The sequence below is a fragment of the Medicago truncatula genome, chromosome 5 (genome assembly GCF_003473485.1).
Source record: "Medicago truncatula cultivar Jemalong A17 chromosome 5, MtrunA17r5.0-ANR, whole genome shotgun sequence".
NCBI lineage: Eukaryota > Viridiplantae > Streptophyta > Magnoliopsida > Fabales > Fabaceae > Medicago > Medicago truncatula.
In genome coordinates this window covers 26812084-26829930 of record NC_053046.1, presented here as the reverse complement: position 1 = coordinate 26829930, position 17847 = coordinate 26812084, and positions in this window count along the sequence as shown.

Genomic DNA, 17847 nt, shown 5'->3' with positions numbered 1-17847 from the left:
TCGTCAAAAAACCCCCAACAATTAGGAAATTTCAAAAAAAATCCATATGAAATTGTCAAATGTTAGTCGGTTATCCCCTCCGTTTGTTTTTATTGTTACACCATATGACGTGACAGTTAACCGTACATGTGGCACCTACACGTGTACTGAATGTTATGTAATGTCACAGGGGAGTAATAGCAGAAAGATGGATGAGAGAACTATTGGAACAATAGTAAAAAGTTAGTTAAAAAGTTGTTGGTCACCGAAGAGATTATTTGGCTGAGTCGCAGACTAGGTCGCTCTCTTTAAGACATTTTATGACATTGCCTAAAATTGTGCAAGTATACTATCAACCATGACGCCTAGGATAAAACAAACCAGGTACAACTATATCAGAGTCCTAATACCCAAAATGATAAGTTCTATTATGGTACTAAAGTCACTAAAACATGGTATTGATATCATTCTATTATGGTACTAAGTCCACTCTAATATGATACTAGAACCACTCTAATATGACGTAATTACCACCATTCTAACCTCTAACTTCTCCAAGTGCATAAAACATAAAAAAAAAATATATATATTATTCTTAAGATCGTTATTATTTTTCGAAGAGACACTTTATCTTGATACGAGTTTAATGGGTATATATTTCAAAAATTGTGTTTCTTCACATCGTGGAGCTTGAAATAAGAATGTTTTAACGGTAAGAAAGAAGAGAAAAATACAATTAGAAGTTATATGAAGAATTATATAATATTTTATAGGCATTATGACAAATTTGTGGGATTAATATTGGGATATAGTAAATTACACTCCTCTCTTCTTAAAGATGCTTGAATTACACTCTCCTTCGATCTTATGTTAAAATCTACATTTTACTCCCTCAATATTTTTTTTTTAATTTCTAAAATCTTGCAAAAAATAATAATATACCACACTTAAAAAAAATAACATTGCAGATCTATTTTAATATAATAAAAAATTGAATATGTTATGAATAATAAAGTTAGTGGATGTCCATTCTTGATCTTCCAAGTTCTATAACTCCCATTAGTGGAATGAATTGTTAGTGCTCTTTGATTGCATGTGAACATTCACTTGCTTATTTGTATCCTATAAATAGGACTCATGTTTTGATGTAAAGATACACTTGGGAAGAGAATAATACATATACTTTCATCATCATCATCTTCTTCTTCTTCTTCCTCTTCTTTGATCTAGTGCTTTTAGTTTATTTCATAACACGTTATCAGCACGAAACTCTCAGCTGGGTTTTAAATAGAAATGGAGCCTATAGTGTTGTGATAAATAAATACTTATAGGTAAGTTTGATCAAAAGATTTGACTCAAGTTTCAAAGCAAGTCCAATTCCTCCGTCCTTGTCTATGCTCAGGTTTGCTAAAATATATTTTAGAATGATTGCATTTAAAGGTTTAAGTCTAACCTTTTCTTTTTATCTGTCTATTAAACTATAATGATTTGTTTTTATGCTTGCATTTGATTCTATAGTACAAAAAGAAATATCTAGAGAAGAGTTTGTGGCTTTCTCTCCTACTACTGACACATGTTTTAATTATTTACGGTTTTAATTCTTGGTTTGATCAAGAACTTTGTTAAAGAGTTAAACCAGCCTTGTTATCAAATTGTAAATATAAGAAAGTAGATATAAAGCATCTGACGATCTATGTTTTGTTAGGAAACATGATATCCAATGAGGGAATGAGAGAAAACTTAAATAATTTTTGTATTGATGATAAAGTGAATATTACAAATGAGTAAATTTATTCCACTAATGGAGTTACTACAAACTAGTATCTCTAGTTTTGGAGTAATCACTTGAAAAAAAAAAGTCATGGTACTAGTATCAATAAAGAAGATATGTCTTGCGGATGGTGTTACTCCCAAGCAATTCTCAAGGATTTAAAAAAATATATATATATGGTCATTGTTGATAGAGATTTGTAGTATAGCTCTTCAAGAACTATGCTTTTAGACCATAATGAAGTAGCAAAATTGATTTAAAAGAATGAAAAATAAGAGCTAATTTGCTCTTGAAGTAGCAAAAGTTAGTAAATTCTTTCAGGTATATTTCAAAGGCACGATGAAAGCATAAAATATATGATAATGCATGTATGAGTCCGGGCAAAGATAGATCTCAACGGATATTATAATTACTGTCTTGAAGGAACTATTTTTTCTTTTAATATTAAAGCATCCTTGAAGGATTGCGCAAAAGAATTATTCTTGATCATTATGAATATCATGTGTAATATAATTCTTGAAATATTAAAAAAAAAAAAAAAAAAGATTAAAGTATCCCTAAAGGATTGCAAACATTCAAATTTTTATCATGGTTTATGAAGATTTGAGATATATATAGTTCTTGAAGAACTAAAATTTAATATTGAAGCATCCATAAAAGATTACACAAAGTTTATTTTAGGCTTAATTGATCCTCCGGTCCCTTAACTTAATTCTTTTTTTTAAAATTGGTCCCATATCTTTTAAAAGTCTCAAGTTGGTCCTTTATATGTGTTTCCGTCGGTTAATTTAATCCTATTTCGTCAATTTTAATCTCCTAAAAAAGAAGACCGTTGGATAAAGGAGGTTTGTGAGATCTAATCATGTATCACCAATACCTAATTTATTCCACTTTTCTTCATCTTCTTCCCTCATCTTCATCTTCATAAAAGCTTCATCAATCTTCATTAGAAAAACCCATTTTTTTCCTTTAAAAAATTAAACCATTTAATTTCAATAAATACAACATAATCAAACCCTTAAATCTAGAATTAACATCACCAACATATTAATATAAACCCAGAAAATCAACAACAAATAACCTAGAAAACAAAACAAAACTCATCATCTTAACTCCTCACCTCTTCATTTACAAAATAAAATCGATTTCTTAAAACCCATTTGAAATTTGAAACCCGTCATCACTTCAAAACTCATCATCAACAGTAAATCTCTCTACAGCGACAGATTCAATGAAAGGAAAAGAGAATCTTAAAACTCGATGCTTGATTAAATGAATCTCAAAATCCATTTCTCAAAAACCCATTAAGCATAAAAAATCTCATACTTGCAATTTATTGCTTTCCCATTGTAATATGATTCCAACGGAGATTTGATTTTGTGTATGTGGTTGTGATTCTGAAAAGGACCGTGAGATGTGTAACACTCCTATTTCTATCAAAGCAATTAAACATGCGAATAATACATTTATTCAAGAAATAGAGGCTACGCCACATTCAAAATTCAAAAACCAATAAACATGTATATAAACCTCAACAGTCGCAGCAGAATATAAACCAGAGTAATCCAAATATACATGTCATGAATCAATAATTTATATCAATATAGATGCATCTCAAAAATCCCAACATAAGGGTAATCTCCAAACATAACAAAATCCGAAAGAAAAGGTAATCTAGACCGACACCACGAAGCCTAGATCAGAGCCGACTAAACATCTAAACACCGATATCGGAGAAAGCTCCCGATATCCACCAAGCACAAAACTCACCAAGCATCTAATCCTGCACAACGTCTACCCATCCATACAGATAGGCAGGCGGTCCATAACAGATCCACTGGGGGTAAGTATTACATTATCATAATCCAAATAACAGTTAACATGAATATTTCAATTAACATCATGCATTTGATCAATAATAATATTCTCATATATATACTTACATCAAAACTCCAATATCTCACATTAATAATCACCAATCACATGTGTCATGAACAAATATCAATTCACATTTATTCATACAGAATCACCAATCACATTTCATGAAAAATCACCAATCATATTCCATGAACATTCATTAATCACATTTCATAGACAATCATCAATCACATGTGTCAAACATCAATTCACAATTATTCACACATAATCACCAATCACATTTTCAAATATGACTCATGTCATGATATGCACTTATTGACACATAAATGCATGTTGTTATCACGATTTTGGGGTGTCAAGTCATTAATTAGGCTTGAACCTTTCAATCTTTGATATTCTCTATTTTTTTCTTGGGAAGGGCAAAATTGAGAACCCTTAAAAATTCTAAGTTCGGGGGTCGTTTTCACTACGGGAAGGTGTTAGGCACCCGCAATGACTATAGGAGCCGTTTTCTTAGTTTTATGTCTACGCTTTATTTTAATGCTATTTATTAAAAGGAAGTTTGTTTATGTTAAGAATGGGGGGAGAAAGTGTTTGAGGTTTTATTTTATTGGACTTGGAGAGGTTTTGACCTCATGCCTACATACCCTTTTAAGGGATCAAACTCCATGTAGTTCTCTTTCAAAAAATGTTTTTTGCGTGTTTGATTGATTTTAGTTTTTTTGGAAAATGGTTTTGAAGAGAAAGAAGCCGTAAAAGCATGAGAAAAAGTAGTGAAGAGTTGGTTCAATTATTAAAAAGAAATGTCTAAGTAGAAGTTAGAGTTCGTTGAGGTTTTGATTAAGAAAGCAAAGAGAAAGTTCAATGGAGTTTTGACTCCAAGGTTTATTTGGAAAAATTTTCAAGTGATGGAATTTGCTTGTTTTTGTGGAAAATTGATATTTTTCTAAGTATCGCGTTTCCTAAGCATACATCTAAAGCGGTAAGCATACAACGTGTGTGCGTGTCAGTGCTTGTGTCAGTGTACATCATTAGAGAGTCCATTGTCCATTACATTGGCCCTAGTTTACATTCTATGGTCTTGCAAGAAATTAAAAGGGAATTTAAACTACCTAAAATATTACATGACATTTTAACATAGAAATTAAAAAAAAAAAAAAAAAAATAATGTCTAAACTATGAGAAATTGAGATGAAAGAGGTGAGATGCTCATGGGATGAATGAAACATGAAATGAAATGGTTAGTGATATAAGGCATAAAAAAGGTAAACAAAATTGAATAGGATAGCAAAAAAGAAAAGAGCAATGAAGTGAAATAAAAGGGCAAAATATACCTAAAATTTGTTATAACACTTAGACATACACATGACCTATAATTTTCTCACCATAGCAATTTTTTGAAGAGGTTTGATTTCTAGCCATGATGTGAGAAGAATAGGGACACATTTAAGCTAAGCGTTATAACACATTCATAGGGATATTTTACACTTTATTTCTACAAGGAATTAACAACACATTTAAAATAGTAAAACAAACACATGATTAGAGGCATATTCATCACAAGATTGCATATTAATTTCTCATACCATATATCAAAACATTATGAACAAACATATGGCAAAAATTGCACAAAATTCCATGAGAAAGAAAAAACTATCAAAAAAAAGATACACATACATTTCTATCATTTTTGACATGTAAAACACCACAAAAAAAATATTAAAAAATACATTAAGATGCATATTGGAAGTTTTTTTTAGGAGTCAAAAAAAAGTGTAAAAATAAAGACAATTAAAAAATTCGGCTCAGCAGAATTTAATCTGGACCGTTGGATGAATCCAGAGGTCCAGATCTAAACCTCAAGATCTCATCACAGCCATTAGATCAAAATGATCCAAATCAAAGAGTTTTTTAAAGAAACAGGAACACAAAAGACCTTAAATGACTATACACACATGAATCCACCCAAGAACATCCCGGATCGTCGGATCTGAGATCCGACGGTCTAGCCTTGAGGTCACATGAACGTCAAAGGTCACTCATACATACAATCAGGAAAAGAAATACACAGCAGCCCTCAGATCTTGGAATGATCCGGATCTGAGGGCTCACAACGCGAGGGAGCATCCCATAGTATACACGCGCGCGTAGGAAAGCGAGGTAGTATAAAAGGGAATTCAACAAAAAAACACAAAATCCACAAAAAAAACTTCTCTCTTCTTTGAATTCTAGAGAGAGAGAGTCTGACCTCTCTCTAGAATTCCGATCGTCTTCTCCGGCGAGCAATAGTTTTCCGGCGAGGTGGCCGGCCACCTCAAGGTGGCGGCACCGCCGCCGGAAAAAAAAAAATTTGCTCCGATTCAAAATTTTTTTACACTTTTAAACATCCTTTTTTCTTCTATGCATGAATCTGAGCTTAGTTTTTCGGAAAAGAATTTCAATCGGAGTAGATCTGAGTTTGAAGTTGAAGCTTTTTCTTTATGAAACTCACAAAAGCAAAATAGATCTATACATGGAATAACATTCTACCTCTATTTCTTCACGAAACCCAGCGCGTTTTCCCTCTCTTGCGCGAATCCAGCTCCGATCTACACGAACTCAGGTTCGGTTTGGTTTAAAGGGAGAAATCCGGTTCGGTTGCTCCATCACGGCTCCGTTCTTCTTCTTCACCTCTTCTCTCTTCTCTCAAACTTCAAGTCTTCTTCGCGATCGTGCTTGAGTCCCTCACCAACAGTGGTGGATTCGCACTTGTATTGCGAAGGAGCCGATTCAAGGGTGAGGATTCAGTGTTGAACCTCTGAGAATTGTGACGAATTTGCTTGAACTCTGTGTTGATTTTCGGTTCTGGGAAGTTAGGGTTTTTGTGAATGTTCTTGATGACTTTCTATTTTGATCTAATTGAATGGAGAGAGAAACTGTGATTCTGTTTTTTGGTGATGTGTCCTGAATTGTGTGGATCTTTTTCTGACTTGTGCAGTGAATGTGCCTTTTATAGGCTGCCATGTGTGATTCTGGACAAATGGGAGAGGAACACCTGTTTTGGACTTAGGGACTTTCCTGCAAAAATAAGAAAATTGGAGGGCTGGACTGTAATTAAGAAAAAGGACCTAAAAATGCAATCTTTAAAAGTATTGGACTAAAATGAAATTTTAGGGACTGTTTCGGGGACTAAAAAAGTAATTAAAATAAAATTGGACTAAAATTGGTAATTTGGAAAAAACGTAAAGTGAAACCAAAAATAAAATCGACCAAAGGACTAAAATGAACCAATTGCAAAAATGAGGTATTTTAAAATACCTCCCTGCCGAAATTTTGACAGGAAAAGACCAAAATGCCCCTAGGGACTAAGCTGACCTAAACTAACTCAGATGCAATTTTTAAAATGATTTTTAAACAAAGACTCAACAATGATTTGTACAGACAAGTTGAAAAGACTCAGAGGCAAACACAGGGACTAAAATGGGTTCCACTGCAGGAAATGACAAAAATACCCTTTTGTATGATTTTTGAAATAAAACGCACGAAAAGTAATGCGATGTTTCAGAGAGTTTTTAAATGACTTGTAATGCAAGAAAAGACACTTTGAATAGTTTTATGCAAGAAAATCGAGCTTGAACGTACTTTGAGACAGAGACAGTAAAATACGCTTGAAAAGAGAGTAAAGGTTCAGAGTAAAATAACAGAGAATTGACAAATATCAGTATTAGAAAAGAAATTTGAACGAGTATTTTTAGGTCCAAAATCAGGGTATAACAGCTGCCCCTATTTAAGTTTCTTTGTCCGGAGGGTCAAGGGACGGAGTCTTTGGCTTGAAGGGACGAAGATACTTAAATATTAACATTTGCACTGTGTTTGGACGTAAAAAAACGCTTGCACATTTTCAAATATCATGAATTCCATGCAACATTTGGATTATGAATGCGAGACAAACGAGAGTCGGAACTAACAAAAGATGTCGTATCCATTGCGGGATTGGTAGACATTGGCAAGATAACAGATAACAGGGTAGACAGGAAATTTAGAAGCAAATTGACGGGTACAAGCTGCTCTTGGATTGAGCTGGGCACTTGACCGGGAACAAAGGCAGACAGACAGGTGCGAGTTGTTCTTGGATTCGAACTGGTCACTCGACTAAAATCATAGACACATAGACAGGTACGAGCTGTTCTTAGATTTGAACTGGTTACTCGACTGGGGTCATGGAAAAGTAGATAGGTACGAGTTGTTCTTGGATTCGAACTGGTCACTCGACTGAAAACAAAGGCAAATAGACAGGTGCGAGCTTGCTCTTGGATGCGAACTGGTTACTCCACCGGAGACAAAACAAACAGACAGGTGCAAGCTGTTCTTGAATTTGAACTAGCCACTTGACTGAACAGAAACAAATAGACAGGTACAAGCTGTTCTTGGACTTGAACTAGCCACTTGACCAAATAGAAACAAATAGACAGGTACAAGCTGTTCTTGGACTTGAACCAGCCACTTGACCGAACAGAAACAAATTCACTAGGGATTAGTTTTTTGACAAAATATAGATTGAAATTGACTTGACGTCGATTTGATTTGAAAGGTAGAAATTGACCAATATTATTGGCTCACAAGATTTTGACAGAGAACCTGACATGAGTATTGAATTGAGACTGATGCTGATATTGGAAATGCAATATGCATGGATGATATAACAGTTTTATCAAATGTATGGGCACGTAATATGCATGATTATGCATGTATGAATGCTTGTAATGCATGACTGTTGGCAGTTTGTAGACACAGTTTCACAGAGATAGTCAAGACATTGGAGTATTGGGCACGTAGTGGCTCGTGCTACATTACACATTCCTGGGAATCCTCTTTGGAGATAACGTCGTCGGGAGACGTATCAGAACCAGGGCTGAGGGCAGGTAGCTATGCAACTTGCTGGGGATAGAATCTCGGAAGACTCTACTGAGGATAATGTCGTCACTGCCGGGCATTTCAATGCCGGGTGTACCGTGGATGTCGCATCTGTGGTCAATGCTTTTTGCATGTCATTTTCTCAATTTTTTTCATTCATTTTTTTTGCATCCCATTTTTGCCTGGATCGCCCTTTCGGGTTTTCGATCCACCGGGGAAATAAATTCTTTTCATTGCCCCATTTTTGCCTGAACTGCCCTTTCGGGTTGTCAATCCAGCGGGGTGCTCATTTTTGCCTAAGTCGCCCTTTCGGGTTTTCAACTTAGCGAGCCTATTCATTTTCATGCATTTTCATTCTGTTTTTTCATTCTTGCCATTGACCACAGTTTATCCTAGGGAAGAATTTGCTTGTAACACATATTGAAATAGACATCAACATACGCTCGCTCATGCATGTTTCGTTTGAATGTACCCTGTTGTTCAGGTTTGCTTTCAAAATAGACAAAAAAAAACTTTTTCAATTTTCAAGATGTTTGTTTCAAGCATTTGTCATTATCAAAATAGAAAGAAAATGTTTTTTGTACATAGCTTTGAAAGTAAAAAGAAAATAGAGTTTCAAACAAAAGCACAGGCTCAAATTGATGTATAAGAGTGGTGGTCAGCCGAAGGCGTGACTCCACGGATTTACAAAGCTTGGAAAATGGTAATTTTTATTGGTTGGTGGTACATTGAACACAGCAATCACTACATTTCCTATAAACTCTGAATTCGCAAACATAGGAGCTTCTGATGAAGATGGTCATTAACAGCTGTAGATGCCCCAACGGGATGGTGGTTGGCCAGATATAGTTACTTGCCTTTGTTTCAATCTCATTTTTGCATAAACCTCCCTTCCGGGTTTTCGGCTCATCGAGACGCTCATTCTTGCCTGAGTTGCGTACAATCTCAGCGAGCTTTTTCATATTTGTTTTTTTTTTGTCCCTTGTTTTTGCCTGGACCGCCCTTTCGGGTTTTCGATCCACCGGGAAGCGCATTTTGCCTAGGCCGCCCTTTCGGGTTTTCGACCTACCACGCTGTTCTTTTCATATATTTAGGCAAAGTATTTCTTGACTATATCAGCATTCACAGGATTTGGAAGTTCTACACCATCCATGTGTGTAAGAATTAAAGCACCACCGGAGAAGGCCTTCTTGACAACATAAGGACCTTCATAGTTAGGCGTCCACTTGCCCCTTGGGTCGGGTTGCTGGCTTATCCTCCTTTTCAATACAAGTTCACCTTCCTTGAATTCTCGAGGATGGACTTTCTTGTCAAAGGCAATCTTCATCCTTGCTTGATATGACTGTCCGCGAGCCATGACATCCATACGTTTCTCCTCAACCAAATTCAACTGATCATACCGGCTTTGGCACCATTCAGCCTCGGATAACTTTGCTTCCATGATCACGCGGAGAGATGGGATCTCCACTTCCAACGGAAGAACTGCTTCCATACCATATACAAGAGAAAAAGGGGTTGCCCCGGTTGAACTGCGCACTGTAGTACGGTAGCCATGCAGAGCATAAGGCAACATCTCATGCCAATCTTTGTAGGTAGTTACCATTTTCTGGACAATCCTCTTGATATTCTTGTTGGCGGCCTCAACTGCACCATTCATCTGAGGTCTATAAGGAGAAGAGTCATGATGCTCAATTTTGAATTCTTCACAAAGAGCTTGCACCACATTGTTGTTTAGGTTAGTACCATTGTCGGTAATGATCTTGCTAGGAACACCATATCGACATATGATGTTGTTCTTGATGAACTTAGCTACCACTTGCTTAGTCACATTGGTATAAGATGCTGCTTCAACCCACTTGGTGAAGTAGTCAATTGCCACTAAGATGAAACGATGACCATTTGAAGCCTTTGGTTCAATTCTTCCAATCATGTCGATGCCCCACATTGAGAATGGCCATGGGGATGAAATAACATTGAGAGTGTGCAGAGGCACATGGATCTTATCAGCATAGATTTGACATTTGTGGCACTTTCTGGCATGCTGGTAGCAATCATGCTCCATGGTCATCCAGTAGTAACCTGCTCGTAACAACTTCCTTGACATAGTATGCCCTGTAGCATGGGTCCCGAAGGTACCGTCATGTACATCATGCATTAACTGCTCTGCTTCGTGTTCATCAACACATCTTAACAATACCATGTCGTAGTTTCTCTTGTACAGAATATCTCCATCTAGCAGGAATTTACTAGCCAATCTTCTCAGGGTCTTCTTGTCTTTGTTGGAAGCACCCGGTGGATACTTACGACTTAGCAAGAACTGCTTGATGTCGTAATACCAGGGTTTATTGTCAACCACATTTTCATCAGCCCGACTGATCATATCTTCAATAGTAAGCACATGAGAAGGTCTTTCAAGGCGTTGTACTTTGATTATTGGCACATCATTCTAATGATTTACTAGAAACATGGAGGATAAAGTAGCAAGAGCATCAGCCATTTGGTTCTCATCCCGAGGAATATGGTGCAACTCAACCTTTGTAAAATATGTCAGCAAACGTCTCGCGTAATCACGGTAAGGAATCAGCTTGGTATGGTGGGTCTCCCATTCACCCTTTATCTGGTTGATGACGAGTGCAGAATCTCCATAGATGTCGAGGTGTTTGATTCTCATGTCAATTGCTTCCTCGATCCCAAAGATACATGCTTCGTACTCGGCCATATTGTTTGTACATTCGAACAGAATCCGAGCGGTAAAAGGAATGTGATGCCCCTGCGGGGATACAATGACTGCCCCGATTCCTTTACCATAAGCATTGACAGCACCATCAAAGACTAAACCCCACTTGCTATTGGGATCTGGACCTTCACCAATCAACGGTTCTTCGCAGTCTTTTGATTTCAAATACATGATCTCTTCATCGGGGAAATCGAACTCAATTGGTTGATAATCATCAAGAGGTTGGTAGGCAAGATGATCGGCAAGAATGCTACCTTTGATTGCCTTTTGAGTTTTGAACACAATATCATATTCAGACAAGAGCATCTGCCAGCGTGCAATCTTCCCAGTAACAGCAGCTTTCTCAAAGATATACTTTATCGGATCCATTCTGGATATCAACCAAGTTGTATGATTCACCAAAAAATGACGCAGGCGTTTAGCGGCCCAGGCCAGAGCACAACAAGTCTTCTCAAGCATTGTATACCGAGTTTCACAGTCGGTGAACTTCTTGCTTAGATAGTATATAGCATGTTCTTTCTTTCCCGTCTCATCTTGTTGACCAAGTACGCATCCCATGGATTCATCAAACACTGACAAGTACATAATCAAAGGCCTTCCTTCCACGGGTGGGACAAGGATAGGTGGTTCCAGCAGGTAATTCTTGATGCTATCAAAAGCTCCTTGGCAGTCATCGTTCCATACAATAGGCTGATTCTTCCTGAGTAGCTTGAAGATTGGCCCGCAGGTTGCAGTCATGTGAGATATGAATCGGGAGATGTAATTCAATCGTCCGAGGAAACCTCTGACTTGTTTCTCGGTCTGCGAGGCTGGCATTTCTCGGATGGCCCGGACTTTATCAGGGTCGACTTCAATGCCCTTTTGGCTGACAATGAAGCCTAGTAACTTTCCGGATCTGACGTCGAACGTACATTTGTTAGGGTTCAATTGAAGCTTGTACTTTCTCAACCTTTCGAACATTTTTGTCAAGTATTCCACATGTTGCTCCTCATCTGTTGACTTTACAATCATATCGTCCACATATACTTCGACTTCTTTGTGAATCATGTCATGAAACAGAGTAGTCATTCCTCTTTGGTAGGTAGCACCAGCATTTATTAGGCCGAATGGCATCACTTTGTAGCAGAAAGTACCCCATGGGGTAATAAAAGATGTCTTTTCTCTATCTTCAGGGGACATTTTGATCTGATTGTAACCGGAGAAGCCGTCCATGAAGGAGAACACCTTGGACTGAGCAGTATTGTCAACAAGCACATCAATATGAGGTAATGGGAAGTTGTCTTTTGGACTGGCTTTGTTCAAGTCTCTGAAGTCAACACACATCCGGACTTTACCATCCTTCTTTGGCACAGGTACAATATTGGCAACCCATTCAGGATACTCGACTGTCATGAGAAAACTCGCATCAATCTGCTTTTGAACCTCACTCTTAATCTTGAGAGCCATATCTGAATGAGTCCTTCTCAATTTCTGCCTGACGGGAGGACATTCAGACTTTGTGGGGATCCGATGTTCCACAATCTTAGGATCTAGACCTGGCATATCTTCATACGACCATGCAAAAATATCCGGATACTCTCGGAGGAGCTGGATAATCTTCCTTTTAACCCCCTGATGAGATAAAACCGCAAGTGCACGGTCTTACCAAAGTAGTATAAAAGAGTATCGTTCCGACAGGGAGTAGTTCAATTTAATTAACCTTTAGAGATGATTAGAAGAGAGAAGAGATTGTAGATTGGGGGTTTTTAAACGGTTAAAAGCAATATAATAAAAGAGCCTTGGGATCGTTGATTTCATCTAAATAACAAGTCCTTCTCAAACCAAAACCATAAGCTTATAATGTTATGTTAGACCTAATTTCTCAAGACAGTTTCTCTTAAGTTCCTCTAGCAACCAAGCCTATTTCGCTGACTTGATTACTATTGGATTTTGGTTCCTCTAACAACCAAGCCTATTTCGCTGACTTGATTGTTATTAGTTCCCTTGAATATCGAAACTATATGTCTCAAAGATTGCAAAGCCTATTTCGCTGACTTTGCAATCCTTGTCTGAATTCACTTGTTCGAATATCAAAGCTCCACTTTCGTTTTATGAATTGATATTTGGAATAATGGACGAACAATTATCAAACCCTCCACTTTCGTTTCCACAGTTTGATAATGGTTAATCCATGTTAAGACGGTGAATTCAGATAAGAAACTAGGGTTACATAAGATTAAGGCTTAGGGCTTGGTTTGATTAGGATTATGTCATTTAGACTTATCCAACAATCCCAAGACAAGAAGAAGTCTACTCACTCATGTTCATCGTAGACATGGGGGAGAAGAGAGAAAGCATGAAAGTAAAAGACAGGAAAATAAAGGAAAGGAAAAGAACTTTATTTAGAAAAGCAATTGTCACTTATTGTATTCCAAGTAAAGATGAATATTTAGTGATGGCTAGCTACTCTATTTATAGTACACAATTGACTTAAAATCTAAGCAAGTATATTCCTAGAATATTCCTCGGTAGATTGTGCGCCAAAATAGAATAGCTTGGAGTCAAAGCAAAAGCAGCAAAAGGCATCTGGAGGGTGGCACGGCCGTGCCAAGGCTAGCACGGGCCGTGCCAAGCTTCTGACTTGTGGGAGATATATTTTGTTTCCCAATCTTCATATTTTTGTGTCCAATCTGCTCCAAATCCCTTTCTTTTGCTCCAAGACTCTCTCCATCCAATATTCTTCCCTGAAATATAATAAATTGCATTTTAAAGTAAACTATCCTAAAAAGGAAATAATACTAATATAAAATTATATAAAATCTAATTAAAACTAAACTAAAAAGCATATTAAAATAACATATAAATGACTCATCACCCCCTCCTCTAGAGCAGCACCGACCTTGATTTCTCGCTTGTTCTCTTCGGTACCTATGTTGATAAGCTCAATCTCTTCCTGGTGAGGCTGAATGGCTTTCTTTTCTTGCTCGAGCAGTCGAGTGATCTCATAAGGTATATCATCACCTTCTTCATCTTCGGCTTCATACACCGGGAATTCAAAATTCGGAGGAAACGTAGGGTTACTGTGCCCAACGGGTTTATTATAGCTCAATCTGCATAAAATGGTTGGATGATTTTAGAAAGAGGTTTTTATGCAGATTTTTTTTAAATTAATAAGAAAATACAGATATTTTGGTTTTTTCTGGCATTACCATTATTTCCAAGGAAAAAAAAAAGCACTAAAAAAATAATAAGTCGTGAAAGAAACGACAATTTTTATTAATAACGGCGATGCCGAAACAAACATGCCCTTACAGAAAATATCACTGTCGCTTCGGGCAGAGCGAGAGGATTGTTATTTTGAAAAACAAAACACTTAAGCAACAAGACACATTACTGGGAAACATGCATGATTGAAGGAATGTCGATGGCATCTCAATCTCTCGCAATGCCTCTTGGTATAACAAGCACAGGCCTAGGACCAAATCCAGTCGCCTCTTCAGTAATTGCATTGACAAACCTAGCGCTATGGAAAGTTCCTGTGGAGACACCTGATGTTGGGGAAAACCCGAGACCTTCCTTGTGCTTATTCTCACGGAGTTGGATTAACTTGCCCCAGCCGGCAGCCTGTCCTTCCTGAATAGCCTTCTGAGCGTCTTTAAAAGAAGCCATAGCAGTCCCAGTCTTCTTAGGTTCCGTACCTTCAATAGTCAAACCTTGAAAGGCAGTTCCTTCAGCAGATCCAGCTTCAATGCAGGAGAAAGACGATAGCTGGCTAACCAAATATGCTTCTTCTCCATGGACTGTAACAAGCTTTCCATTCTTTACAAACTTCAATTTCTGATGCAGGGTAGAGGTTACTGCGCCAGCATCGTGTATCCATGGTCTTCCCAGGAGACAGCTATAAGAAGCATTGATGTTCATGACCTGGAATGTGATCAGAAAGGTTTCAGGACCGATAGTCATTGGCAGATCTATCTCCCCAAGAACATTCTTACGGGATCCGTCAAAGGCTTTCACCAGAAAAGTACTTCTTCTCAAAGGAGTCTCTCGATAGCTCAACTGATCCAGAGTTGATTTAGGCATCACATTCAGGGATGAGCCAGTGTCCACTAGCACGTTCGATAGCATGTCGGACTTGCAATTCACAGAAATATGCAAAGCCAGATTGTGATATTTTCCTGCTTCAGGCAGCTCATCTTCACTGAACCATAGGTTATTGCAAGCAGTAATATTTCCCACTATGCTGCCGAAGCGATCCACAGTGACCTCGTGATCCACATAGGCTTGTTCCAATACTTTCAGAAGGGTGTTCCTGTGAGCTTCAGAACTCAGGAGCAGAGACAAAATGGATATCTTTGACGGGGTTTGCAGCAGCTGATCTACAATCTTGTAGTCACTTCTCTTGATTAACCTCAAAATCTCGTCCAGATTGGAATCCTCTATAGACTGGCTTGGTAGGCTCGCATCCTTAGTAACAGGGGAAACATCGGTCAGAGTTGCTTTGTCAATGGGTGGGGTGGTAGGTGTAGCTGCTTTCTTTTGGAACAACGGTGGACGGACCCTTCCGCTTCTCAAGGCTGCTGAAGTTCCTTCGGCGATGTTGCTCACCATGGCCAAGGATGCCAGAGGCACTTCTACTCCGTTCTCAATCATGGTAGCATTGTACTTGTAAGGGATAGCCTTTTCTGAAGTATAAGGTACTGGTCCGGGCAACCTTATCACTAGAGGCTCAACATTCTCTTTCGAAGGCGTGCTCTTAACGGGCGGATCATGAAAGACTGGCACAATCACACAGACATCGCTGACAGTCAAATAATTGTCGTTCATCAAGCTCTGGATGTCATCTTGAACGACGTAGCACCCCGAAGGATTACAGAAGCATTCTGGGCAACTGGCATGATCATGGTCAAACAAAAAGGCTTGGCATAGCTTGATGTGTAAAGGCACCAGAGGAGTTGCAACATTACGAACATCAAGTCTGGGGGCTTTCTCATATACCTCAATCATGTTTACAGCAGCGTGATTCGGAAGAGGATTGTCGAGGACATGAGGGACATTGTTCTCAAAAGTTAACTTTCCTTGATCAATGAGCTTCTTCACAATGTACTTTAAAGCGTAGCATCCTTCGACATCATGACCCAGAGCACCTTGATGGAAATCACACTTGAGATCAGAACGGAACCTGGGAGGTAACGGATCAGGTGGAGGCTTGCCCTGTCTGGTTGTGCAGTGCCCTCTGAGAAGTAGAGTCGGGAGTAACTCGGCATACAACATTGGTATCGGAGAAAAGGTAGGTCTAGCTTGTTGATGCTGTTGTTGTTGAACTGGTGGCTGTTGTTGCATTTGCTGAACGACGGCGTTAACGAGTACCTGAGGTTGACCCGATGGCAAAGGATACTGATGATAGAATGGTGGAAAGAAAGGATGCTGAGAGTACGGCGCATATGGGTACGACGGAGGCAATTGGGAAGCATTAATAGGAGCAACAGTAGCCATGGATTGACCGGCTCCGGCGGATACCATCCCTACTTCTGTTTCCTTCTTCTTATGATGTCCGTTACCGTACCTCTTTGATGCATTCACGGAGGATTCAACTTTCTCGAATACAATAATTCCTTCTCTGACAGCTTCTTCCAGATGAGTCCCCATGGTGACCATCTCAGAGAAGTTATTTGGAGCAGCAATGATCATTCTTTCGACATAATCCTTTTTCAGAGTCTTCAGGAATGTCTGAGTCATCTCTTCTTCATCAAGAGCGGGAGTGATGCGGGCAGCTGCCCCCCTCCATCTCTGTGCATACTCGTGGAAGCTTTCATCTTTCTTTTGGGAGAGAGATCTAAGAAATTCCCTGTTTGGTTTCAACCTGGTATTAAACCCATAGTGGCTTTTGAAAGCAGCGGCTAATTCATCAAAGGTATGAACGTCATCTTTGCTCAAGCTAGTATACCATTCTGCAGCATCTTCCATTAAGCTATCTTGGAAGCAGTGAATCATGAGTGAATCATTGTCTTTGTAGTTACCCATCTTTCGGACATACTTGATAATGTGGTTCTGGGGACAAGTCAGCCCATTGTATCGGTCGAACTCCGGGACCTTGAACTTCTTGGGGACGTCCACCTTTGGTACCAAGCAGAGATCATGAGTCTTAAAAGAGTCTCTGTTCCCTCGGTTAGCTTTGATTTCGTGACGGAGTTCTTTAGCAAGTTCCTCCATCCTTTCTTCCATGGTTTTGATCAAGGGGATGCTTCGTTGATGTGCGTTGATGTTAACACCTTGAGATATGGCATGCACAAGAGGCTCAGTGACAGTTGCCGTTGTCTGAGGCAAAGTGGTATTGATGGAGACAGTGTTTGTTGCAGGAATCGGACCATTGTTAGCGGTACCAGAAGTGCCTGCTGCAGTACTAGGAGTGAAAAACGGTGGAAGTCCATACGGAAACCCAGTTGGCATAACGAAGCGAGCATCAATAGATGTAGTTGGGATCACACTTGTAGCTATAGGGATAGCCGTGGCTACAGGGATAGCGGTAGCTGATTGTTCCTGGGCGGCTAGCAGAGCAGTCATGGTATCATTGGCCTTAGCTAATTCTTCCCTCAAAGAAGCTAACTCG